The sequence below is a fragment of the Chiloscyllium punctatum genome, chromosome 37 (genome assembly GCF_047496795.1).
Source record: "Chiloscyllium punctatum isolate Juve2018m chromosome 37, sChiPun1.3, whole genome shotgun sequence".
Classification (NCBI taxonomy): Eukaryota; Metazoa; Chordata; class Chondrichthyes; order Orectolobiformes; family Hemiscylliidae; genus Chiloscyllium; species Chiloscyllium punctatum.
In genome coordinates, this window is record NC_092775.1 from 7173864 (window position 1) to 7200622 (window position 26759).

At 44.3% G+C, this 26759-nt stretch overlaps 1 protein-coding gene across 2 annotated transcripts in view; it reads left to right on the forward strand.

Moving 5' to 3' along the window:
- Window positions 1–4192: 4192 nt before the first annotated feature.
- LOC140462832 (syntaphilin-like) overlaps window positions 4193–26759 on the forward strand; it is an 86718-nt gene continuing 64151 nt past the window's right edge. For both annotated transcript variants that reach the window (XM_072556179.1, XM_072556180.1), the window contains exons 1-2: window positions 4193–4687; window positions 6419–6535. The gene's annotated coding sequence lies outside the window, so the exon portion shown is untranslated. The remainder of the gene's footprint in view (window positions 4688–6418; window positions 6536–26759) is intronic.

Here is a 26759-nt window from a genome sequence, read left to right on the forward strand (position 1 = left end):
CATGAAAGTGGAGGTGAGGCCAAGCAGAAATCAGCCATGATAGTATTAAATTCGAGAGCAAGCTCGAAGGGCTGAATGGCCTACTCCTGTTCCTAGCTCTTATACTCTTAAAGGCAGCATATAGAATGCTTCTCTTCCCCTTTCTCTCTGACTCCTTCTCCCCCCTTTCCCTCCCCCTCTGTCTCATCCTGCCTTCTCTTAATCCTCTCTCTCACTCCCCCCTCCCTTTCCCATCCCCCACTTGTATAATTGTATAATGATTGTGTAAAAGAATAATATTTCAGTTCTCACGGAACAGGTTTGAGAACAGACTGTGCTAACAAGTGTATTTGAGCTGAAAGTGCTGTGACACATTCACCTTCCTGACTAGGCCAGGACACCAGTCAATAAATCACAGGTAATAACTGGATTGCCAGAAATCCTTTCAGGAGAAATTAGAAGAAGAATTCAAAAAAGAAGAGAGAGGAAATAATATCAAGGATTACAGGGAAAAGGTGGGAGCTATCTCCAAAGATTCAGAGCCAGTGTAGACACAACAGGCTGAATGGCCTCTGTCTACACCATAACAATGTCGTAATTCTCTATCCCTTTCTCCTCTCACCCTCATTCTCATCCTTCCCTACTCCCACTGTCTCATTTCCCCCCTCCTTTCTTCTCCATAACTCCTTGTTGTCCCCCATAGCCCTCTCCCTGTCCCTCTTTCTGTTCTTTTCCTGTCATCTCCCTAGCTATCTGTTTCTCCCTCATTGTCTATCCCTTTCTCTCCCCACCTGTCTCTCTCTCCCCCTCTCTCATTCCCTCACTATCCTTCTCTCCTTCTGTCTCTCTCCCCTTCCCTTCTCTCCTACCCCATCTCCTTCTCTGCTGCTCCCCTTTTCCTCTCTCTCCTCCCTTTACCTCTTGCCCACAAATCCCCCTTTTCCTCTTCCCCTCTTTCTCTTCCTTTCTCCGTGTTGTGTTTCTCTCCCCTCAGTGTATTTTTCTCCCTCTCCATCTCTTCCTCCCCCATCTCCCTCTCCCTCACTCACTCCCTTTCCCCTCACTCCCTCTTCCCCTCTCTCTCTGACTCCTTCTCCTCCCTTTCCCTCCCCCTCTGTCTCATCCTGCCTTCTCTCTTACTCTCTCTCACTCCCTCACCCTCTTCCCCCCTTTTCCATCACCCACTTTCCCCTTGCCCCCTCCCTCTCTCTCTCCCCCTCACATCCCCTCTCTCTCTCCCTCCCTCCTCCTGTCTCATCCCCCTTCTCTCTCTTTTCTTGCCCCTCATTCCCTCTCCCCTTCCCTCTCACTCCCTCTCTCCACCGTCTGTCATTCCTTTCCCCCTCCCTCTCTCCCCTCATTCCCTCTGCCCCCTCACTCCCCTCCCTCTCTCCCCTCCCTTCCTTCCCTCCCTCCTCCCCCCCTTCCCTCCCTCCCTCCCCCCTTCCCTCCCTCCCTCCTCCCCCCTTCCCTCCCTCCCTCCTCCCCCCATTCCCTCCCTCTCTCCTCCCCCTCTCACTCTCCTCCCCCTCTCACTCTCCTCCCTCTCTCACTGCCCCTCTCCATCTCACTCTTCCCCCGTCTCTCCCCCTTCTCTCTCAATCCCTCTCTCTCACTCCGTCTCACTCTTCCCCCTCCCCGCCTCTCCCTCACTCCCTCTCTCCTGTCTCACTCTCCCCCTTCTTTCTCAATCCCTCTCTCTCACTCCCTGTCTCTCTCCCCCTTCTCTCTCATTCCCTCTCTCAATCCCTCACCCCTCTCTCACTCCCCCCATTTCCCATCCCTCCCTCTCTCCTGTCTCACTCTCCCCCTTCTCTCTCAATCCTTCTCTCTCACTCCCTGTCTCACTCTTCCCCCTTCTCTCTCATTCCCTCTCTCACTCCCATTTCCCATCCCTCCCTCTCTCCCTCACTCCCTCTCTCCTGTCACACTCTCCCCCTTCTCTCTCAATCCCCCATTTCCCATCCCTCCCTCTCTCCTGTCTCACTCTTCCCCTTCTCTCTCAATCCCTCGCTCCTCTCTCACTCCCTCGCCCCTCTCTCACTCCCCCCATTTCCCATCACTCCCTCTCTCCTGTCTCACCCTTCCCCTTCTCTCTCAATCCCTCGCCCCTCTCTCATTCCCCCCATTTCCCATCCCTCTCTCTTTCCCTCATTCCCTCTCTCCTGTCTCACTCACCCCTTCTCTCTCAATCCCTCACCCCTCTCTCATTCCCCCCATTTCCCATCCCTCCCTCTCTCCCTCATTCCCTCTCTCCTGTCTCACTCCCCCCTTCTCTCTCAATCCCTCGCCCCTCTCTCTCTCCCCCCATTTCCCATCCCTCCCTCTCTCCTGTCTCACTCCCCACTTCTCTCTCAATCCCTCGCCCCTCTCACTCCCCCATTTCCCATCCCTCCCTCTCTCCCGTCTGACTCTCCCCTTCTCTCTCAATCCCTCGCCCCTCTCTCACTCCCCCCATTTCCCATCCCACCCTCTCTCCCTCACTCCCTCTCTCCTGTCTCACTCTTCCCCTTCTCTCTCAATCCCTCGCCCCTCTCTCTCTCCCCCGCCCCTCTCTCTCCCCCATTTCCCATCCCTCCCTCTCTCCTGTCTCACTCTTCCCCTTCTCTCTCAATCCCTCGCCCCTCTCTCATTCCCCCCATTTCCCATCTCTCCCTCTCTCCTGTCTCACTCCCCCCTTCTCTCTCAATCCCTCGCCCCTCTCTCGTTCCCCCCATTTCCCATCCCTCCCTCTCTCCTGTCTCACTCCCCCCCCTTCTCTCTCAATCCCTAGCACCTCTCTCTCTCCCCCCATTTCCCATCCCTCCCTCTCTCCCTCATTCCCTCTCTCCTGTCTCACTCCCCCCTTCTCTCTCAATCCCTCGTCCCTCTCTCATTCCCATTTCCCATCCCTCCCTCTCTCCTGTCTCACTCTTCCCCTTCTCTCTCAATCCCTCGCCGCTCTCTCTCTCCCCCCATTTCCCATCCCTCCCTCTCTCCCTCATTCCCTCTCTCCTGTCTCACTCTTCCCCTTCTCTCTCAATTCCTCGCCCCTCTCTCACTCCCCCCATTTCCCATCCCTCCCTCTCTCCCTCTCTCCTGTCTCACTCCCCCCTTCTCTCTCAATCCCTCGCCCCTCTCTCTCCCCCCATTTCCCATCCCTCCCTCTCTCCTGTCTCACTCCCCCCTTCTCTCTCAATCTCTCGCCCCTCTCTCTCTCCCCCCATTTCTCATCCCTCCCTCTCTCCTGTCTCACTCTCCTCCTTCTCTCTCAATCCCTCGCCCCTCTCTCTCCCCCCATTTCCCATCCCTCCCTCTCTCCTGTCTCACTCTCCCCCTTCTCTCTCAATCCCTTGCCCCTCTCTCTCTCCCCCCATTTCTCATCCCTCCCTCTCTCCTGTCTCACTCTCCTCCTTCTCTCTCAATCCCTCGCCCCTCTCTCTCTCCCCCCATTTCCCATCCCTCCCTCTCTCCCTCCCCCCATTTCCCATCCCTCCCTCTCTCCCTCTCTCCTGTCTCACTCCCCCCTTCTCTCTCAATCCCTCGCTCCTCTCTCTCTCCCCCCATTTCCCATCCCTCCCTCTCTCCTGTCTCACTCCCCCCTTCTCTCTCAATCCCTCGCCCCTCTCTCTCTCCCCCCATTTCCCATCCCTCCCTCTCTCCTGTCTCACTCCCCCCTTCTCTCTCAATCCCTCGCCCCTCTCTCTCTCCCCCCATTTCCCATCCCTCCCTCTCTCCCTCCTCCCATTTCCCATCCCTCCCTCTCTCCCTCTCTCCTGTCTCACTCCCCCCTTCTCTCTCAATCCCTCGCTCCTCTCTCTCTCCCCCCATTTCCCATCCCTCCCTCTCTCCTGTCTCACTCCCCCCTTCTCTCTCAATCCCTCGCCCCTCTCTCTCTCCCCCCATTTCCCATCCCTCCCTCTCTCCTGTCTCACTCCCCCCTTCTCTCTCAATCCCTCGCCCCTCTCTCTCTCCCCCCATTTCCCATCCCTCCCTCTCTCCCTCCCCCCATTTCCCATCCCTCCCTCTCTCCTGTCTCACTCCCCCCTTCTCTCTCAATCCCTCGCCCCTCTCTCTCTCTCTCCCCCCATTTCCCATCCCTCCCTCTCTCCTGTCTCACTCCCCCCTTCTCCCTCACTCCCTCGCCCCTCTCTCCCCCCATTTCCCATCCCTCCCTCACTCCCTCTCTCCTGTCTCACTCTTCCCCCTCTCTCTCATTCCCTCCATTTCCCATCCCTCCCTCTCTCCCTCTCTCCTGTCTCACTCTTCCCCCTCTCTCTCTCTCCCCCCATTTCCCATCCCTCCCTCTCTCCAGTCTCACTCCCCCCTTCTCTCTCAATCCCTCGTCCCTCTCTCATTCCCATTTCCCATCCCTCCCTCTCTCCTGTCTCACTCCCCCCTTCTCTCTCAATCTCTCGCCCCTCTCTCTCTCCCCCCATTTCCCATCCCTCCCTCTCTCCTGTCTCACTCTTCCCCTTCTCTCTCAATCCCTCGCCCCTCTCTCTCCCCCCATTTCCCATCCCTCCCTCTCTCCCTCACGCTGACCTGGCGACGCTGTCACCGCTTTCTGATCATTCAGCAGCAGCGACGCAAGGGCGGAGGAGACGCAGGTTTCGGGATCGCTGCTCCGGGTCGGAGACCGTCTCTCCGCCCGGACCCTCCCAAAGCTCGAGCCCCGGAGCCGGGGTTTGGGGAGCGGCAGGTTTCTGCCGGAGCCCTGGGCGACTCGGTAAGTGTCGGTTCGCTGAGTGAGAGAGAGAGAGAGGCCAGGCCAGGACAGGGCAGATTGTGCAAGTTTGGGGGCGGGTTGGGGGGGGGAACGGGACATTACATCACCGGGTAAAGAAATAACCAGTACATTTCAATGTTGCAATGTGGAGAGAGTGGTTAGTGAGCAGAGGGCAATGTTACTAATGAGCAGGGTGAGCGAGGGCTTGAAAGTGGTACCTTCATACTGCAGTGTAACTGCATCAAGAGCAGAGGAGGAGCTGCTGTTTCTGCAGCATCCTTTCTCAGCGAAGGCCCACAGCTCCCAACTTGTCCAGCTCAATCCCGACCAACACTGCTGCCGCTGTCAGTCTTGTTCAGTGCCCAACATTTGTTTAAAAATTACAAATCTTCACCTTTATTCACTTCTTGTGCCCCCAGAATATTTAAACAATGTCACTGGAATGAAAAAGATTGATTACCTGGTTGATTATTACATTGCTCGTTGTGGGATCTTACTGTGTCCAAACTGACTCCTTCTCATTACCTACAGTGGCTACGGTCCAGGAGTAATTATTGGCTGAAAAACGCTCCTGAGGTCACTAAAAGCATTATAAATAGTATAGAACTGGTATTTTTGTCAAAGCTTTGATCTTGCAATTCTTCAAGAGAATTAAGAGGGAAAACAATATTTCGCCTGCATGAGAGGAGAGCACAGTTTGGTGGAAAGGGAATTCTAATTGATATAGGCATTGCCATGGTGAATGTGCCAGTTGATGATGATTGTCAACTAACTGTCAAGCTACAGTAGGTTTGATAATGTCTTGTGAATTCTCCTGATGAGTTCAGGATTTCCCCAAGGATACAAAAGGCATTACATAAATGAAAGTTCTTCCGTTCTAATGCTGGAATACTGGTTTACCTATGCAATACACCCTTCTTTAGAAGTTAGCTGAATTGTTTTATTGTAGCCATGATGTGGAGGTGCCAGTGTTGGACTGGGGTAGACAAAGTTAAGAATCACCAACACCTGGTTATAGTCTAACAGATTTATTTGGAAGAACAAGTTTTCAGAGCGCTGCTCCTTCATCAGGTGGTTGTGGAGTATAACCTGTTGGACTATAACCTGGTGTTGTCTGATTTTTAACTCTGTCTTATTGTACATTTTGAAATATCTGGAAAAGTATAGTTAGCATCAGCTGGTGGAAGGCTTTCTAGTTATTATGGTGCTGGTTCAGCAGTGTAACTAATGTTTCCTCTGATCTGTGCGGGCATGGACATTTGGTTCATGGGTCGAAGCCACATGGCAATTTGTGTCGGCACACTATTTGCAGCATTGACTTCCACACAGAGACCCCAGAGGTCTGAGCTGAAGAAAAACAAATTGGCAGGAACACCAACTGTAACCATGGCAATTAATGTAATTATATTTAATAAATTTATTAGGAATACTCAGCAAGTCAGGGAATATCTGTGGAAAGAGAAAAAGACCAAAAGATCTGGGCTATTGTCAATGTTTCAGTTCAGTAACCCTTTATTTAAACTGGCCAAGGTTTGAGATGTAACCGGTTTAAAAGTTTTGAGAATGGAAAAAGTAGAAGGGGACTTCTGATCTGAGGATAAATTATACTAATATCACCAGCTTTCTATCTTACCTCAAATTTTGATTTTGTTTAGCACCTGTTACATCCTAACTTTTCTAATTCTGGTGAAAAGTTCTCACTGACATATTAAATCTATTTCTGCTTTACAGATGCTGCCTGACCTGCTGAGCTCAGCAGTAAAGGACCCGTGGGTACTATTTGACAGAAAACACATGAATTTCTATGTTGTTGTAAGCAATATTTATCCTCAAACAAGATTCCAGAAAGTAGGTGATCTGCTCATTAATTTTATTGTTATTTATAGGATTTTTCTCTGGATGAATTGGCTGTTGTGTTTCCCAAATTATTCTTCAAATATATTTGATAGGCTGTGAAGTAGGGACATTCTGGGAATATAAAAGTTGTAATATCAATACCAGATCTTTGTACAGCTTCAATTAAGTTACAATTAAGTTAAGTCTTCAAAAGATTCAGTGGTTCCTTGTTGGGTTTAATGGTTGCATGTAAGTAGCTGAGTTCTCTAGCTGTTGCCTTATTGCACCAGTTTTAATCAGGATGCCTAGAGCAGAAACAGGACTTACTGGAGAAATGCAGCAGATGTTCTGAAGAAGGCTCACTTAATTTGAAACATTAACTCTGTTTCTCTCTTCATAGATACTGCCGGACCTGCTGAGTTTCTCCAGCAATTTCTGGTTATATTTTTGGATTCTCAGCATCTGCAGTTCTTTGTGTTATTTTAGCACCTAAACTATTGTCTCTATTCTGACAGAATGTGATATTGATTTTTCCCCTAGTGTACTGTTCTAGTTTTAGCTCTTCAAGATTAAGTTGGAGGTCAGAGTCTTCTTTAGATTACATTCTCTTATTGATGTTGCCTATGTGGACAAGTATAGCATCTACATTGTCAAAACCAATCTTCTGAGCCCCCAGTGCATTATCTGCTTAAGGCTCAACTGTGCCACAACTGAAAGCCATAATTACATAGAAGGATGTAGACAGACCATTCAGCACTAACTGGTCTGTATTCCACCAAAACTCTCCTCCTACTGTACAAGCAGCAAATATTAACACTGGAGGGGATGAGTTATAAGGAGAGGCTAGATAGGCTGGGATATTTTTTTTCTGGAGCATAGGAGACTGAGGGGTGACCTTACAGAGGTTTATAAAATCATGAGGAGCATAGATAAGTTGAGTAATAGAGCTGGGTACAATGACAACATTTTAAGAGACACTTGAACAAATACGTGGAAAAGAAAGGATGAGAGGGATATGGGCTGAATTGAAGGCAAATGAAGCTAAGTTTAGGAAACTTGGTTGGCATGGACACATTGAGCTGAATGGTGTATTTATATGCCCTATGACTCTCTGACTCTATTAGGCAAGTATGCCACTACAAGGTCAAAGTGTAACAAAAGTATAATTTCATTAAAATACTAATCTAGAGCTAGAGGGTAATTTGTTTAGTCTTAATGAAGAGAAATTGTTTGATTTGCAAGCTTGTGCATTTTTTACACGGGGACATGTGGATGCTAAGTTGTTGCTGAAACAAATATAATGAAGGTCAGATGAATTCTTCAAGGAAAGAGGGAAATTTTTAAAAATACATTCACTTGTAAGACAAGTGTTGCTGGCTTTAACGCAGAACATAGAACAGTACAGCACAGTACAGGCCCTTTGGTCCTTGATATTGTACCAACTTTTTATCCTACTCTAAGATCAAACTAACCTCCATACCCTACATTTTACTATCATCCATGTACCTATCCAAGTGAAATGGCTGTAATGTATCTGACTCTACTATCACTGCTGGCAACGCATTCCATGCTTCCACCACTGTCTGTGTATAGAACTGACCTCTGACATCTCCCCTAAACCTTCTTCCAATCACCTTAAAATAATGCCTCCTCATGATAACTATTTCCACCCTGGGAAAAAGTCTCTGGCTTTCCATTCTATCTATGCTTCTCAGCATCTTGTATACCTCTATAAAAATCACCTCTTATCCTTATTCACTTCAATGAGAAAAGCCCTAGCTCCTTCAACCTTTCTTCATAAGACATGCCCTCCAGTCCAGGCAGCATCCTGGTAAATCCCCTCTGCACCCTCTGTAAAGCTTCCACATCCTTCCTATATAATGAGGCGACCAGAACCTGAACACAATATTCCAAGTGTGGTCTAACCAGGGCTTTGTAGAGCTGCAACACAATCTCACAGCTTTTAAACTCAATCCCCCTGCTAATGAAAGCCATCATACCTTACGCCTTCTTAACAACCCTATCAATTTGGGTGGCTGCTTTGAGGGATCTATGGATATGCACCCCATGATCCCTCTGTTCCTCCATACTACCAAGAATCCTGCCTTTAACCCAGTAATCTGCATTCAAATTTGACCTTCCAAAATGAATCATTAACACTTATCCAGGTTGAACTCCATCTGCCATTTCTCAGCCACAACTCCACTAACCTTCATGTCATTGGCAAACTTACTAACCCACCCTACCACTTCCTCATCCAAGTCATTTATAAAAATTTTGGAGAGCAGAGGTCCTAGAACAGATCCCTGCAGAACAGCACTGCTCACCAAGCTGTAGGCTGAATACTTTCCATCTACATCCACCCTCTGTCTTCTATGGACCAAGTGAAAGTTGGTACTGCAGATGCTGGAGATTAGAGTCAAGATTAGAGTGGTGTTGGAAAAGCACAGCAGGTCAGGCAGCATCCAAGGAGCAGGAAAATCGACGCTTCGGGCAAAAGATTTCCTGTATCCCATGCCTCCTTACTTTCTGAATGAGCCTACCATGGGGAACCTTATCAAATGCTTCGCTAAAATCCATGGACACCACATCCACTGCTGTACCTTCATCAATTTGTTTTGTCACATCCTCAAAGAATTTAATAAGGCTTTTTATTGCACATCCCTAGTTGGACTTGAGAAGATGGTTGAGCTGCCTTCTTGAACTGCTGCAGCCCATGTGATGTATGTAGACCCACAATGCCCTTAGGTAGGAATTTCCAGGATTTTGACCCAGTGACACTGAAGGAATGGTAATATATCTCCAATTCAGAATGGTGAGTGGTTTGGAGGGAAACTTGTAGGTGGTGGATTCTCCTATGTATCTGCTGCCCTTGTCATGGATGGAAGTGTTCATGGGTTTGGAATGGGTTGTCTAAGCACCTTTGGTGAATTTCTGCAGTATATCTTGCGGATAGTATGCTACTGAATGTTGATGATGGAGGGAGTGGATATTGTGGATGTGGTGCCAATCAAGCTTTGTCCTGGATGGTGACAAGCTTCTTGAGTGTTATTGAAGCTGCACCCGTATGAGCGCATGTGAGAATGGAATGACATGAAAGGAGACCAAAAGCCTTCTATAGACATAAATAGTAAGTAGACAGTATGAGGTGGGTTGGATTCTGTTAAGAACAAAGTGAATGATACATGCTGGAGGCTCAGGATAAGTCTAGAATGCTTACTGGAAATGCAGTATCAGTGTTTTGCTTTTCTATGGATAACCATCTTTCTATAGTGGAGAGGTTTGAGTGTTCTCAAGATCAATGCCCTCAGAAGCTCAACTGGTTTAAATTATACCTAACATGAAGGATGTTAGTTGTGGTTGTTGATGGGAGATAAATGCTGGCCTCGCCAGTAATGCCCACATCCTGTGAAGGAATAACTAAAATAAATTACCTGTAAAGCACTTTGGAATATCTTGGGGTTGTGAAAACAATAACTTGTACAGTTTTTTGTAGCATTTCCTATGCAAAGGAAACATACTGGAGAGTTTAGGTGATGAAGAAAGCAGGTTCACAGAGAAAGGAGCAGGAAGAAATGGGATTAGGATTAGGGCAAAATAGAACAAGCCAAAGGTTTGAGTTCTTTAACACATTTGTGAAAACAATAAAAGAGTTGGCGAGGCAAGGGAAAGCTGATTTTGTCGAAGATTTCCAAATGTGAATGATTGGAGGAATTGTCACCAATGTGGATAAAGTAACAGGGAGTAAGTAGTCATTTAAAAGAATAGCAGCAGTATTCGGTGAAACTCTGCTGTAGATCCTTCAGACAAATTAGAGATGGTCTTGAAGGGTTTTGAAAAAGAACCCTGAAGTCAACTTCCTGTCACCAGTCTGCCTCCATTCAGTAATGTTTGGGATCTGATGTGACCTGTAAACATTTACCCCTCCACCATCACACTGCAAGAGCTTGGCTAAGACTTTAACGCTATCACTTTCCAAACTTGCAGTTTTCTTCCCTTAAGGATAGTAGTGAACTAGATGGGTTTTTTTTCCAAATATCAACGGTACTTTCATGATCATCAGTAGACTTTTAATTCCAGATTTTTATTGAATTTAAACTCGACTGTCTGCTATGGTGGGATATGGTCCTTCTGATGTATAGTAACAGAATGGGAAACGCTGCAATCAATTTGTGCATAGCAAGTTCCCGCAAACAGCAATGTGAAATACTAGATTATCTGCTATGGTGATATTGATTGACGGGTAGCTGTTAGCTTGGACACCACTCCCAAGCTTTCCCATGAAATGGTAGCAGAGCTATTTTGCATCCACTTGACAGGGCAAACTAACCTCAGTTTAATGTCTAATCAAAAGAAGAAAACACCTCCAGCAGTGTACGCTCCTTCAGTACCACTCAGGGCTGAGATGTTTAAACCCAGGTCTTTATTGATATTCTAACTCTGAACGCAGAGAACTACTGAGCCAGAGATAATACATATACATGTTAGTTGTGGCATTTGATGGATATAACATTTTAACAACAATGGGTATGATGGTTGGTATGAGGTTTAGAGTGCATGGGGGTCAAAGAACAGGAAACTGCGTTTTAAAAATTCCAAAATAAATATTAATCTGTTGAACAAGCCAACATGAAAAACATTGAATTGTACAACTGAGAAGGAGGCTATTTGACCCAACATGTCGAAAAGTCTTGTCCAATTAGATGCACCCTTGCTCTTTCGCTCATAGCCTGACTTGTTTTTGGTATTTTAGTCCCTCTGCAGTTTAAAAGTTGTCATATTTTATGGTGCTAACCAATCCTAGCTTATGCACCTTGATAACTGAGTTATTGTGAGTAATTCCTGCACCTCACTATTACTCAGAGGGTCCCAGAATTAAACGTTTTTCTTGGTTGGAAGTGCTGCTGTGTTTCAATTGGATTTGCAAATTGAGAAACCAGTTCCCCATCACTCAGGCAATGCAGGTTGCCTTGTGTGATTGGCTGCATTCATCAGTCCTAAACTGTGCCATGAAGGTAAGGAATAGACATTTACAGCAAAATAAGGAAGCTGTGCAGCCTGTGTCTCGTGTGCTTTGCTTATACCTCCTTCTATTGGTGCCATACAATCTCATTTCCACTTTCCTTTGTTAATTCCTTGGTAATTTCACATAACTTACAATATTCCTCTTCATTAAACAATGCACCCATTTCCTTTTAGAACAATTGATGGGTTCTAATTCAAACAATTTATGATGCAGGATATTCCCCATTCAGTTCATTCACTGTGCAAAGAAATTCATTAATTCTTCTTATCACTTCCTGAAATAAGTTCTCTTCTACCTCACTAATTAAAAGAAACAGTCTGTCACTATTTAACTTACCATATCCCTTTTATAGTGAAAATATCTACCAGGTCATTCTTAAGACCATGGTATTGAGACTGGCTCTAATGCAACGAGGGGTACGTCGGCTTCCAAGAGATCAATTGTGTTAGGGGATTCTGTAGTCAGAGGTACAGATAGATGTTTCTGTGGCCAGCAGTGAAAAAGCAGAATGGTGTGTTGCTTCCCTGGTGCCAGGATCAAGGATGTCTCAGAGAGGGTGCAGAATGTTCTCACGGGGGACAGGGGCCAGCAAGAGGTTATTGTCCACATTGGAACCAACGATATAGGAAGGGAAAAGGTTGAGATTCTGAAGGGAGATTACAGAGATTTAGGCAGAAATTTAAAAAGAATGTCCTCATGGTAGTAATATCTGAATTACTCCCGGTGCTATGAATATGAATAAGAGGATAGAGCAGGTGAATGCATGGCTGAGGAGCTGGTGTATGGAAGAAGGATTCACATTTTGGATCGTTGGAATCTCTTTTGGGGTAGAAGTGACCTGTACAAGAAGGACGGATTGCACCTAAATTGGAAGGGGACTAATATACTGTCAGGGAAATTTGCTAGAACTGCTCGGGAGAAATGGGGGGGGGAAGGGTGGGACCCAGGGGAGTAGTGAGGAAAGAGATCAATCTGAGACTGGTACAGTTGAGAACAGAAGCGAGTCAAACAGTCAGGGCAGGCAGGGACAAGGTAGGACTAATAAATTAAACTGCATTTATTTCAATGCAAGGGGTCTAACAGGAATGGCAGATGAACCAAGGGCATGGTTAGGAACATGGGACTGGGATATCATAGCAATTAAAGAAACATGCCTCAGGGATGGGCAGGACAGGCAGCTTAATGTTCCAGGATACAAATGTTACATGAAGGATAGAAAGGGAGGTAAGACAGGAGGGGGAGTTGCATTCTTGATAAGGGATAACATTACAGCTGTGCTGAGGGAGGATATTCCCGGAAATACATCCAGGGAAGTTATTTGGTTGGAACTGAGAAATAAGAAAGGGATGATCACCTTTTTGGGATTGTATTATAGACCCCCTAATAGTCAGAGGGAAATTGAGAAACAAACTTGTAAGGAGATCTCGGTTATCTGTAAGAATAATAGGGTAGTTATGGTAGGGGATTTTAACTTTCCAAACATAGACTGGGACTGCCATAGTGTTAAGGGTTTAGATGGAGTGGAATTTGTTAAGTGCATACAAGACAATTTTCTGATTCAGTGGATGTACCTACGAGAGAAGGTACAAAACGTGACCTACTCTTGGGAAATAAGGCAGGGCAGGTGACTGAGGTGTCAGTGGGGGAGCACTTTGGGGCCAGCGACCATAATTCTATTAGTTTTTAAATAGTGATGGAAAAGGATAGACCAGATCTAAAAGTTGAAGTTCTAAATTGGAGAAAGGCCAATTTTGACAGTATTAGGCAAGAACTTTCAAAAGCTGATTGGAGGCAGATGCTCACAGGTAAAGGGACGGCTGGAAAATGGGAAGCCTTCAGAAATGAGGTAATGAGAATCCAGAAAAAGTATATTCCTGTCAGGGTGAAAGGGAAGGCTGGTAGGTATAGGGAATGCTGGATGACTAAAGAAATTGAGGGTTTGGTTAAGAAAAAGAAGGAAGCATATGTCAGGTACAGACAGGATAGATCGAGTGAATCCTTAGTGTATAAAGAAAGTAGAAGTATATTTAAGAGGGAAATCAGGAGGGCAAAAAGGGGACATGAGATAGCTGTGGCAAATAGAATTAAGGAGAATCCAAAGGGTTTTTACAAATACATTAAGGACAAAAGGGTAACTAGAGAGAGAATAGGGCCTCTCAAAGATCAGGAAGGCGGCCTTTGTGTGGAGCTGCAGAAAATGGGGGAGATACTAAATGAATATTTTGCATCAGTATTTACTGTGGAAAAGGATATTGAAGATATAGATTGTAGGGAAATAGATGGTGCATTTTGCAAAATGTCCAGATTACAGAGGAGGAATTGCTGGATGTCTTGAAATGGGTAAAGGTGGATAAATCCCCAGGACCTGATCAGGTGTACCCGAGAACTCTGTGGGAAGCTAGAGAAGTGATTGCTGGGCCTCTTGCTGAGATATTTGTATTATCGATAGTCACAGGTGAGGTGCTGGAAGACTGGTTGGCAAACGTGGTGCCACTGTTTAAGAAGGGTGGTAAAGACAAGCCAGGGAACTATAGACCGGTGAACCTGACCTTGGTGGTGGGCACGTTGTTGGAGGGAATTCTGAGGGACAGGATATACATGTATTTGGAAAGGCAAGGACTGATTAGGGATAGTTAGCATGGCTTTGTGCGTGGGGAATCATGTCTCACAAACTTGATTGAGTTTTTTGAAGAAGTAACAAAGAGGATTGATGAGGGCAGAGCAATAGATGTGATCTATATGGACTTCAGTAAGGCGTTCGACAAGATTCCCCATGGGAGACTGATTAGCAAGGTTAGATCTCATGGAACACAGGGAGAACTAGCCATTTGGATACAGAACTGGCTCAAAGGTAGAAGACAGAGGGTGGTGGTGGTGGATTGTTTTTCAGACAGGAAGCCTGTGACCTGTGGAGTGCCACAAGGATTGGTGCTGAGTCCTGTACTTTTTGTCATTTCCATAAATGATTTGGATGCAAGCATAAGAGGTACAGTTAGTAAGTTTGCAGATGACACCAAAATTGGAGGTGTAGTGGACAGCGAAGAGGGTTACCTCAGATTACAACAGGATCTTGACCAGATGGGCCAATGGGCTGAGAAGTGTCAGATGGAGTTTAATTCAGATAAATGCGAGGTGCTGCATTTTGGGAAAGCAAATCTTAGCAGGACTTGTACACTTAATGATAAGGTCCTTGGGAGTGTTGCTGAGCAAAGAGACCTTGGAGTGCAGGTTCATAGCTCCTTGAAAGTAGAGTCGCAGGTAGATAGGACAGTGAAGAAGGTGTTTGGTATGCTTTCCTTTATTGGTCAGAGCATTGAGTACAGGAGTTGGGAGGTTAAGTTGCGGCTGTACAAGACATTGATTAGGCCACTGTTGGAATATTGTGTGCAATTCTGGTCTCCTTCCTATCAGAAAGATGTCGTGAAACTTGAAAGGGTTCAGAAAAGATTTACAAGGATGTTGCCAGGGTTGGAGGATTTGAGCTATAGGGAGACGCTGAACTGGGCTGGGGCTGTTTTCCCTGGAGCGTTGGAGGCTGAGAGGTGACCTTATAGAGGTTTACAAAATTATGAGGGGCATAGATAGGATAAATAGACAAAGTCTTTTCCCTGGGGTGGGGTAGTCCAGAACTAGAGGGCATAGGTTTAGGGTGAGAGGGGAAAGATATAAAAGCGACCTAAGGGGCAACTTTTTCACACAGAGGGTGGTAATTGTATGGAATGAGCTACCAGAGGAAGTGGTGAAGGCTGGTACAATTGCAACATTTAAGAGACATTTGAATGGGTATATGAACAGGAAGGGTTTGGAGGGATATGGGCCGGGTGCTGGCAGGTGGGAGTCGATTGGGTTGGGATATCTGGTCAGCATGGATGGGTTGGACTGTAGGGTCTGTTTCCATGCTGTACATCTCTATGACTCTAAATAGGAACAGGAGTAGTCCATTCGGCCCCCTCCAAGCCTGCTCTGCCATTCATAGGATCATGGTTGATCCGACATTCCACGCATCCACTTTCCTACCCCTAACCCTTGATTCCTTGACCAATGAAGAATCTACCTGAGCCTTAAATATACTCAAGAACTCTGTCCCACATATCTCTGTGGCAACCTTCTCAACTGGTGTTTAACAAAATCCAAATGCTCAATAATTTTGTCGTAACATTCCCCTCATCTCTCACTACTATTCCAGTGAATTGATGCTCTGTCTTGTTCTCTTATAGTCCAGCTGCAGCCTGACTGAGGTCATGTGAAAGTTTAACATTTACCTCCCTGTTTTGAATTTTTCTCATTCAGTTGATGTGGAAAATGCAAGCAGGGCTAAATTTTAGAACTTCAACAGGACATTGATAAGTTGGTCAAATGGGTGGGTAGATAGCAGGTGACATTCAATGAAAAGAAGTGTGAGGTGATGCATCTTGTTAGGAAGAACGTTGTCTGACAGTAGAAGATAAGGTGTAGATTTTTAATGTGGGCACAGGAGTGGAGGGCTGTAGATGTGCATGTATCATTGCATATGGCATGACAGGGAGAACATACAATAACAATAATTTTGTCGTAACATGCCCCTAATCTCTCATTAATATCCCAGTGAATTTATGCCATCTCTTGTTCTCTTACAGTTTTGGGTGCCCAAAACTGTAAACAGTAGTTCAGCTGCAGGTCTTGTGGAAGTTTAACATTTATTGTATTGATCAGATCATAGGTGATGTATAAGATGCTTGTTAGATCTCAGCTGGAGTATTATATACAGTTCTGGGTGCTATATTGTAGGAAAGACATGAATGAATCAAGAGAGTGCAGAAGAAGTTTTACAAGAGTGGTTCCAGGGATGGGAAACTTGAGTTATAATGCTAGATTAGAAGAGTTGGGATTGCTCTCCATGGAGAGGAGAGGCCTAGAGGAGATCTGACATGATTCTGAAAATTTCTGAGGGGTTGAACAGAGTAACTGTTCCCACTTGTAAAAAGTGTTAAGAGTGAGAGGGCATAGAATTAAAATGATTTGCAGAAGAAGCAGCTGTGAGAGAAAACTTTCACAAATGTAGCTTGGATGTGGAATGCACTGCTTGGAAGTGTGATAGACGCAGGCTCAAAGTATTCAAGAAGACATTGGAATAGAATCAATGTGCAAGGATATGGGGAAAAGACAGGAGGAAGTCACTTGGACATAATGCTCATTTGGAGAGCAGGTACAGACACAGTGGGCTGAATGGCCTCCTTCTGTGCTTAACACTTTGGTGATTCTGTGATTATTGTCTTTGAGAAGACATCAATGAACCATTTGTTGAATCATCAGAGCACACATGGTAGAGGTGCACCAAGAAGGGAATTTAGATTTGTGAGGATGAGGTCAAGTTAGTTTTTGCCCTGGGCTAGTTCTTTCATTAAATGCAGTAAACTATTTTGTGAAGATTCCATTTATATATTTACATTATAAATGAACATTATCCATCAACAGTGGAATCTCTAACAACCCGTGCATTTATTAAACAGAATCCTCTGTACCAGAATAGGAAGGGTTTGGAGGGATTTGGGCCAGGTGCTGGCAGGTGAGACGAGATTGGGTTGGGGTATCTGGTCAGCATGGATGGGTTGGACCAAAAGGCCTGTTTCCATGCTGTACATCTCTATGACTCTGTTACTCTATTTCAAACATTAACAGTTACTTTTCACTATTGCTAAGCTCTGCTTAATATCTGTTTGCCCATCCTGCTGCCTACACTTGTACAGTTCACAATCTTTTTATAAGTTACAATGTCTCCAGTTGATACCAAACACAAATTTAAATGCTTTCCCTCAATTGTAAGTTTGGATAATTTAAGCGTAAATTAAGCAAGGTGGGCTTCTACAGAAATATTTGCAGGGATAAGGATAAAAGGAAGTTCCTCAGATGGAAGGTGAGATGTTCCACATGGTCTCTGTAGGAATCCACTTAACTTACTCTTAAATTATCCAATCATCTCTTTATTTACACCAAGAGAAATTAGAAGATTCTCTTTGGTATAGAGCTTTTCATGATTTTACGATCACCTACAGTGAATTAAATACTAATGAAGTGCAGTCGTTGCCATGATGCAGGAAGCATGCAGCCAATTTGTGCACAGCAAGTTCCCACTAACAGCAATGTGGCAATGATTTGTAAGAGGGATGTTGATCCTGTGATAAATATTGTTTTAAGACATGGCCACGTTTCCTGTAATTGATTTATTCTCAGGATAGAGCTCTCACTGTTGATTGATCATTAGTGCTATATGCAGTCGAATGGCTGGTTAGATTATTGCTAGAGACCATTTTAATTATTAATATTAGTTCAGGAGTCTGAATTTCTAGGTCAGTAAAGTAAACACCACAGTACTATAACCACAGATTATTTCCTTCCTCATAAATCTCTTATGTGATACTTTTATTGAATTATGTCTACAGGTATAGATACATATCCACTGTCTTTCCTTAATCAATCATGCTTTATTTATTCAGGAGGAATCTATTAGGCTTCTTGTTTGGAGACTAGCTTTCAGACTTCCCTGTAGACCAACTATGAACAGTTCATGTTTCTTCACAAGAGTACATACAGTCTCATATTACTCTGGCAGCTTGCCAAGTGCTGAAAGAGAATCTACTGGTCCACAATTTTTTTGCTTATCACTGGTATGCATGAATCATTAAAAGTTGATATCTAAATTCAGCAGGTAGTAGGGAAGGTAAATGGAATTTTGGCCTTAATTTCAAAGGGAATGGAGTGTAAACATAGGAAGGCCTTGCAAAAACTATACAAGATGCTAACCAGACCACAACTGGACTACTGTGAATAGTTTTGATTCCCTTATCTGATGAAAGCTTCAGTTGCAATCAAGAACAAAAATTGCTGGAAAAACTCAGCAAGTCTTGCAACATCTGTGCAGGGAAAACAGAGTTAATGTTGTGAGTTCAGTGACCCTTCCTCAGTAGCTTCAGTTATACAGGGCATTTGTGAGACCAATGTGGATGAATTAATTGTGCACATTGATGAAAACAGGTAAGTTATAGTCGAGATTACAGAGGCATGGCTGCAGTTTGACCACGAATGGGAATTGAATATCCAAGGGTATTCTGTACTTAGGAAGGACAGATAAAAAGGAAAAGGTGCTACACTTGCATTACTGGTTGAAGAGGAAATGAATGCAGTAGAGATGAAGGATATTATCTCTGACAATATGCAACCTGTATGGTTATAGCTAAGAAACACCAAGGGACACAAATATTAGGGTGGGTTGTATGTAGACTGCCAAGGGGTGGTATGGTGGCTCAGTGGTTAGCGCTGCTGCCTCACAGCACCAGGGACCCAGGCTCAGTCCCGGCCTCTGGCGACTGTCTGTGTGGAGTTTGCACATTCTCCCTGTGTCTGTGTGGGTTTCCTCCGGGTGCTCCGGTTTCCTCCCACAGTCCAAAGATGTGCAGGTCAGGTGAATTGGCCACGCTAAATTACCCATAGTGTTAGGTGCACTAGTCAGGGGTAAATATAGGGTAGAGGAATAGGTCTGGGTGGGTTACTTCTCAGATGGTTGATGTGGATTTGTTGGGCCAAATGGCCTATTTCGAAACTGTAGGGAATCTAATCAAAACTGTGGAAGTAATATTGGAAATGGCAGTAAAAAGGAAATTAGAGACGCATGCAATCAAGAAACATCTGTAATTTTGGGAAATGTTAATCTGCATGTAGTTTGAGCAAATCAAATTTATAAAAATACTGTAGAGGAGGAATTCCTGGAGTGTATACAGGATGGTTTTCTGGACTAATACATTGAGGAACCAAGTAGAGATTAGACCATCCTAAACTGGCTGTTGTGTAATGAGAATGGAACACTTGGTAATCTAGTTATGAGAGGCCCATTAGGGGTGAGTGACCATGATGTGATCGAATTTTTGATCAAGATGAAGAGTGATGTAGTTGATTCTGTAACTAGGGCCCTGAATCTAAATAGATTAAACTACAAGGTATGAGGTGCAAGTTGGTTATGATAGATTCGGGAAAGTTACTTCAAGGGATGATGTTGGAAAGACATTGGTAAATGTTCAAATAGCACACTGGTAAACTGCAATGATTGCTCATTCCTGTGTGGCCCAAAAGTAAAATGGGAAAGATGGCCAAAGCATGATTTATGAAGGAAATTAGAGATGGTGTTAGATTCAGGGAATTGGTATAGAAATTGGCTAGAAAAAATAGTAGACTTGAGAAGTGGGACCAGTTTAGAATTCAGAAATACTGTAAAGGATAAAGGGATTGATTAAGAACGGGATAATCGAGTAGAAGAGTAAGCTTGCAGGGAACATAAAGCTGACTGGATAAGTTTCTATAGATATGTGAAGAGAAAAATGTGGGACAAATGTAGATCCCTTACAGTTAGAAACAGGGGAGTTTATAATGATGAACAAAGAAATGGCTAATATTAAATACATTCTCCAGTTTTATGTTCACAAAAGTAGACACAATTAACATTGTACAAATGTTGAGAAACAGAGTTTAGTGAGAAGGAAGAACTGAAGGAAATCAGCATTAATAGGGAAATGATGATGGGAAAATTGATGGGATTGAAGGCTGGCAAATCGCCAGTGTCGGATCATCTATATCCCAGAGTACTTAATGAAGTAAGCCTAGAAATAGTGGGTGGACATCTTCCAAGTTTCTATGGACTCTGAAACAGTTCCTACAGAATGGAGGAGCTAATGTAACCCCTCTAGTTAACAAATTAGGTAGAGAAAAACTAGGAATTGGAAAGCCATGAGTCTGACATTGGTAGTGGGGAAGATGCTGGAGTTCATTATCAAGGTTTTCATAGCAGAACAATTGGAAAACAGTGACAGAATTGGACAGAGTCAGCACAGATTTATGAAAGGGAAATATGCTTGAGAAATCTATTGGAATTCTTTGAGGATGTAATTGTAGAGTTGATGAAAGGGAACAACTTTCAGAAGGCTCTTGACAGATTCCCACAGAAGAGATTAATTTGTAAAATTTTAGTAGTGGGATGTGGGGTAGTGTTTTGAGATGGGGAGGAAACTGGTTGGCAGACAAGAAGTAAAGAGTAGCAATAAAATAATCTTTTTCTGAATGGTGGCAGTCACTAGTGGAGCACTAATGGGATTCACAATACATATTAATGAGTTGGGTGACGGAACTAAATGTACTCCCTCCAGATTTAGAGATGACATAAAGCTGGTTTGGGGCAATGGGGATGAGCTTTGAGGGGGATGCAGAGATACTCCAATGTGACTTAGAGTGAATGTGTGAGCGAATACATGTCGGGTGCAGTATAATATGGATAAATATGAAGTAGCTTCGATAGCTAACATAGGAAGACAGATTATTATCTAATTGGCTGTAAATTGAGAGAGAGGTATGTGCAATGAAATGTTGAAGTCTTTGTACACCTCTCACTGAAGGTAAACACACAAGTGCAGCAAGCAGTGAAGAGGGTAAATGGTATGTTGGCCTTCATAGTGAGAGGATTCAGGTACAGGAGCAGGGATGTCTTGCTGCAACTGTACAGTGCATTGGTGAGACTACATCTGAAATATGGTGTATAGTTTTGGTCTCCTTATTTGAGAAAGGAAGTTCTTGCTATAGAGGGAGTGCAGAGAAAGTTTACCAGACTGATTCCTGGCATGGCAGGGCTGATGTAGCAGGATATCTCATAGAAACATGTAAAATTCTAACAGGACTAGACATGATGGATGCAGGAAGGATGTTCCCGAATGTGGGGGAAGTCTGGAACCAGGGGTCACAGTCTATGGATTTAGGGTTAACCATTTAGAGCAGAGATAGGAAATTTCTTCACTCAGAGAATGGCGACCTTGTGGCATTCACTACCACCGAATTAAAAACCACACAACACCAGGTTATAGTCCAACAGGTTTAATTGGAAACATTATCACCCAGAGTTCCATTGCCTGATATGTTGAGACATCCTGGTGTGTTGGCTTTGTGTATCTTTGGAAGGCAGTAGAAGTGGTGGGCGGCACGGTGGCGGTGGCACAGTGGTTAGCACTGCTGCCTCATAGCGCCAGAGACCCGGGTTCAATTCCCACCTCAGGCAACTGACTGTGTGGCGTTTGCACATTCTTCCCGTGTCTGTATAGGTTTCCTCCGGGTGCTCTGGTTTCCTCCCACAGTCCAAAAATGTGCAGGTTAGGTGAATTGGCAATGCTGAATTGCCCATAGTGTTAGGTGAAGGGGTAAATGTAGGGGAATGGGTCTGGGTGGGTTGCGCTTCGGCAGGTTGGTATGGACTTGTTGGGCCGAAGGGCCTGTTTCCACACTGTAAGTAATCTAATCTAAAAAAAAATCATCTACAAAGGCAGTATTGGTTCCTCCTCTATAGATCCCTGTGACAACTATGACAACTGGGTTTGACATGTATACTCAAACCGTCAGGAAATATATAAATGCCAGATTCATCAGCCGTACCCACAAGGTAGAGCAAAACATCACCCAATCACAACACAATGCCATCCAGGCTCTCAAAACCAATCACAACATTGTCATCAAACCAGCAGATAAAGGAGCAGCCATTGTTATTCAGAATAGAACAGATTACTGCAAGGAAGTGTACCCACAACTGAACAACCAGGAACACTGCAGGCAGCTACTGGCTGATCCGACCAAAGAGCACACCCGTGAACTAAACACATTGATCAGGACTTTGGATCCAGTCCTTCAGAGTTCCCTACGCGCTCTCATCCCACATTTTGCCCGCAAAGGTGACTTCTACTGCCTTCCGAAGATGCACAAAGCCAACACACCAGGACATCCCATCATATCAGGCAATGAGAGTGTTTCCAAATAAATCTGTTGGACTATAACCTGGTGTTGTGTGGTTTTTAACTTTGTACACCCCATCAAACACCAGCATCTCCAAATCATGACTACCAAAGAAAGCAGTTGAATCTAAAACAATGCATGATTTCAAGGTGTTTGTTGCAGCACTGGGGGCTAAAAGGACTGATGTATGAGGAGCAGGATGAGGGGGACAAGTCAGAACAGGCAGTTAAGTTGGATGATCAGCCATGAGCATACTGAATGGTGTAGCAGGATGAAAGGACTGCATGGTCTACCCCGCTCCTGTTTTCTATTTACAATGTTTATCTGTGACCACATCAACAGTACTGTGTACATGACAATTACAGAAGGATGTTAATGTATTAGAAGTGGAGAAGTGACAATCTTGTGGTATTATGGACTGTTAATCCAGAAACCCAGGTAATGTTTGGGGACTTGGGTTCACATCCTGACACAGCAGATGATGGAGTAGAGTCCAATCAAAATGGAATTATGAGGCTAATAATGATCATAAATCCATTGTTGGAAAAACCCATTGATTCACTTATGTCCTATAGGGAAGGAAACTGCCATCCTTACCTGGTCTGGCCTATAAGTGATTCCCGACCCACAGCAATGTGGCTGCTTCTTTACTGCCCTCTGGGCAACTAGGGATGGGCAATGAATGCTGGCCCAGCCAGCGACACCCTCATTCTGTGAATAAATTTTAAAAATGTAGTTCAGAGAAGGTTTGTTAAAGTAATACCTGGAATGTATGGATTGCATAATACAGAAAGGCTTGACAAGCTGGGGCTGCATCCTCTGGAGTTTCAGAGAGTCAGAGGTGACTTAATTGAAATGTGTAAGATCCTGAGAGGACCTGATTGGGTGGATGTTGAAAGGATGTTTCTTCTAGGAGAATCTAGAACTACGATTCACTGTTTACAATTAGGAGGCTGCCTGTTTGCAAGAGATGGGAAAACATTTTTTTTTCTTTCAGAGTGTTGTGAGACTTTGGAACTCTCTTCCTCAAAAGGCAGTGCTTGCAAAATCTTGAAGTACTTTTAATCAGACATAGGTAGATTCTTGATGACCAAGGGTCTGACAGATTCACAGGGGTATGCAGGAATGTAGAGTTGAAGTTAAAATCAGATCAGCCATGATCTGATTGATTAATGGAGCAGGTTTGAAGGGCTGAGTGGACTAGTTATATTCCTTGTTGAAATGTATGGTGCTGGAAAATCACAGCAGGTCAGGCAGCATCCAAGGGACAGGAGAGCCGATGCTTTGGACATAAGCCCTTCTTCAGGAATTTTTCTATTCCTTGTCCGTATGTTCCTATTAAAGATATAGTCCAGGGATAGTTCACTAAGTTATACATATGGAGAGATTTTATTATGAGGAGTGGTTTGCAGGTTCGACCTGTACACATTGGAGTTTAAAAGAATGAGAGGAGATTTTATTGAAAAGGAGAAGATTCTTAAGAGGCTTGAAACGTTGTGGGAAAGTAAAGGACCAGAGGGTATAATCTCAGAGTAAGGAGAAGTCCATTTATAACAGAGATGAAGAAGAATCATGTGATTTATAGGAACGTGTGGATATTATTGAAAATGTGTTCCTTGCGTCATCAGTTGAGAGTGTGGCGCTGGAAAAGCACAACAGGTCAGGCAGCATCTGAGGAGCAGGAGATTCTTTTTCCGGATCCTCCGCTAAACCTCTCTCTACAAGGATCTCAGTGAGTCTATCTCTCACTGCAACCCCCAGGTCACCTTCTCTGCCCTGAAGCTCTTCAGCCATATCCTGAAGCAGACACGCTACCACAGCCACCTCTCCTCCCTCAGTGCTTGCCTACGGAACCGACTGATCCCACATGGACTCTGGACTACATTCAGGCCAACACAACTTGGACCTGAACAGGACAACCTTTATGTACAACAAATCCAAAACCTTGAGAAATGGTTCTCTTTCCGGATCCTCCGTGAAGATTCTCCTGCTCCTCGGATGCTGCCTGAACTGCTGCGCTTTTTCAGTATCACACTCTCGACTCTGATCTCCAGCATCTGCAGTTCTCACTTCCTCCTCCTTGCGTCAGCATTTTGGCTGCACCTTGAATAAATAGGTTATGAAAACAAGCAGAAGTGGTGTGGTTGACGGAGTGCTCAGCAAATAAATAGAAGACAATCCTAATAAATTAACCTCTGTTGGCTGTTCCTATGTTTGCCAACCATTTAAAAATGGCAAGTGATGTTAGCAACTAGGGGATAGGAACAGCTTTATTACAAAAGAATGAGTTGAAAATAGAGAAGCAGGTGGGGAACTTTTTAATGATATTAAACTAATACCAGAGGAAATATTCTGTCATGGAAAAGGAAACTTTGGGATAATTGCTGGCTCTTCTATACTTTGAAGTCAAACTCCAACATGGTTGCTTTCAAATATTAATCTACGTTGAACATAATCTGCTAGTTTTTATTGAAAAGTTTAAAACTCAGAAAGCAAGACAATTCAGATGGAATCTATTAATTCAACTATTCAATGTAAAGATTGTTCACGTTGGTCATAAAGGCAAAGTGATTTCAGATGCCTTGTCCCAATGTAAAATGATGAAATAAGTTAAGGATTTAAGAGTTGAGAAAAGACTCTGAAAAGCTTGTATAAGGGGAGAGTAAGGATAAATGGTTGCAGGTCTTATTATTGTTGTCTGTGTGTCACAGACCTGGTGATGAAATACATTTTTGAAATGATGTTTCATCTCTCCTGAGGGTGTAGGCATGTAAATACCACATCCAAATATATCCTGTCTTCTTGGGTCATGGACTAAAGAAGGAATTGGTGCTTTAAACCAAGGAGACTATGTAAAGAGTTCGTAAAATCATGTTTACTGCAGCACATTGTGTGTTGTTTAAAAGATTATTTCTCTTGGAATAGTAAGAGCAGGAGCAGGCAGAACAGAAACAATGGGTTCTGAACAAGGGGACAATTTCTTCAAAACAAGGTTTTGATTGTTTCTTGCATGTGTGGGGTGAGTGGAGGAGAAACAGGAGAAAAGAAAAGAATCCGAATAAACTAGTTTGGCAGCAGGGTGGGAACCAGAGCCACCGATGAGAGGAGAGGATAGTTGTTGAATGGGCAGAAATAGAACACAGAGTCTGTCAGGAAGGATACACAGTGGATAGGGCAAAGGGATGGGTTAGAATGTGTCTGTTTCAATGCAAGGAATGTCAGGAATAAGAGTGATGAACTCAGAGCATGGATGAGTACTTGGAACTACGATGTTGTGGCCATAATGGAGACCTGGATTTTACAGGGGCAGGAAAGGTTACTGGATATTCCTGGGTTTAGATGTATTAAAAAGCACAAGGAGGGAGATAAAAGAGGAAGCGGAGTAGCATTGTTAATTAGAGAGTGCATCACAGCTGCAGAAAAGGAGGTTGTTGAGGAGGGTTTGTTTACTGAGTCAGTATGGGTGGAAGTCAGTACCAGGAAAGGAGCGGTCATTTTATTGGGTGTTTTCTATAGACACCCCAATAGCAGCAGAGAGATGGAAGAACAGATTGGAGAGCAGATCTTGGAAAGTTGCAGATGTGACAGAGTTATTGTTATGGGTGACTTCGACTTCCCCAGTATTGATTGGAACCACCTCAGTGCAGATGATCTAGATAGAGCCGATTTTGTCAGGTGTGTCCAGAGGACTCCTGACTCATAATGTAGAAAGGCCGACTGGGAGGAGGCCATATTGGATTTGGTGCTAGGCAACAAGCCAGGCCTGGTGTCACATTTCTCTGGGATAGCATTTCAGTGACAGTGACCACAACCGCCTCACCTTTACCATCACCATGGAGAGGGATAGGAACAGACAGTTTGTAAAAGTATTTAATTGGGGGAGGGGAAATTATACTGTTGTTAGACAGGAGCTGTGAAGTATAAATTGGGAACAATTGTTCTATGGGAAACGTACAACAGAAATGTGGAGTTTGTTTAAGGAGCACTTGCTGCGAGTATTGGATAACTTTGCCACATTGAAACAGGCAAGGGATGGTAAGGTGAAGGAGCCTTGGATGATGAGAGAAGAGGAGCTTCTTATCAAGAGGAAGAAGGAAACTTACTCAAGGTTGAGAAAGCAAGGATCTGGCACAGCTTTAGAGGGTTACATGAAAAACCTTGGCGAGAAGGATTAGGGAAAACCAAAGGCATTCTATAGTTATGTGAGGAATAAGAGAACGATCAGAGAGCGGGGAGGGCCGATCAGGGATAGTGAAGGGAACCTGCGCCTGGAGTCTGAAGAGATAGGGGAGGCCCTACATGAATGTTTTGCTTCAGAATTCACTAAAGAGAGTGTTAATAGTGAGAACACTGTAGACCAGGTTAATAGGCTTGAACAGATTAATATTAAGAAAGTGAATGTGCTGGAAATTCTGG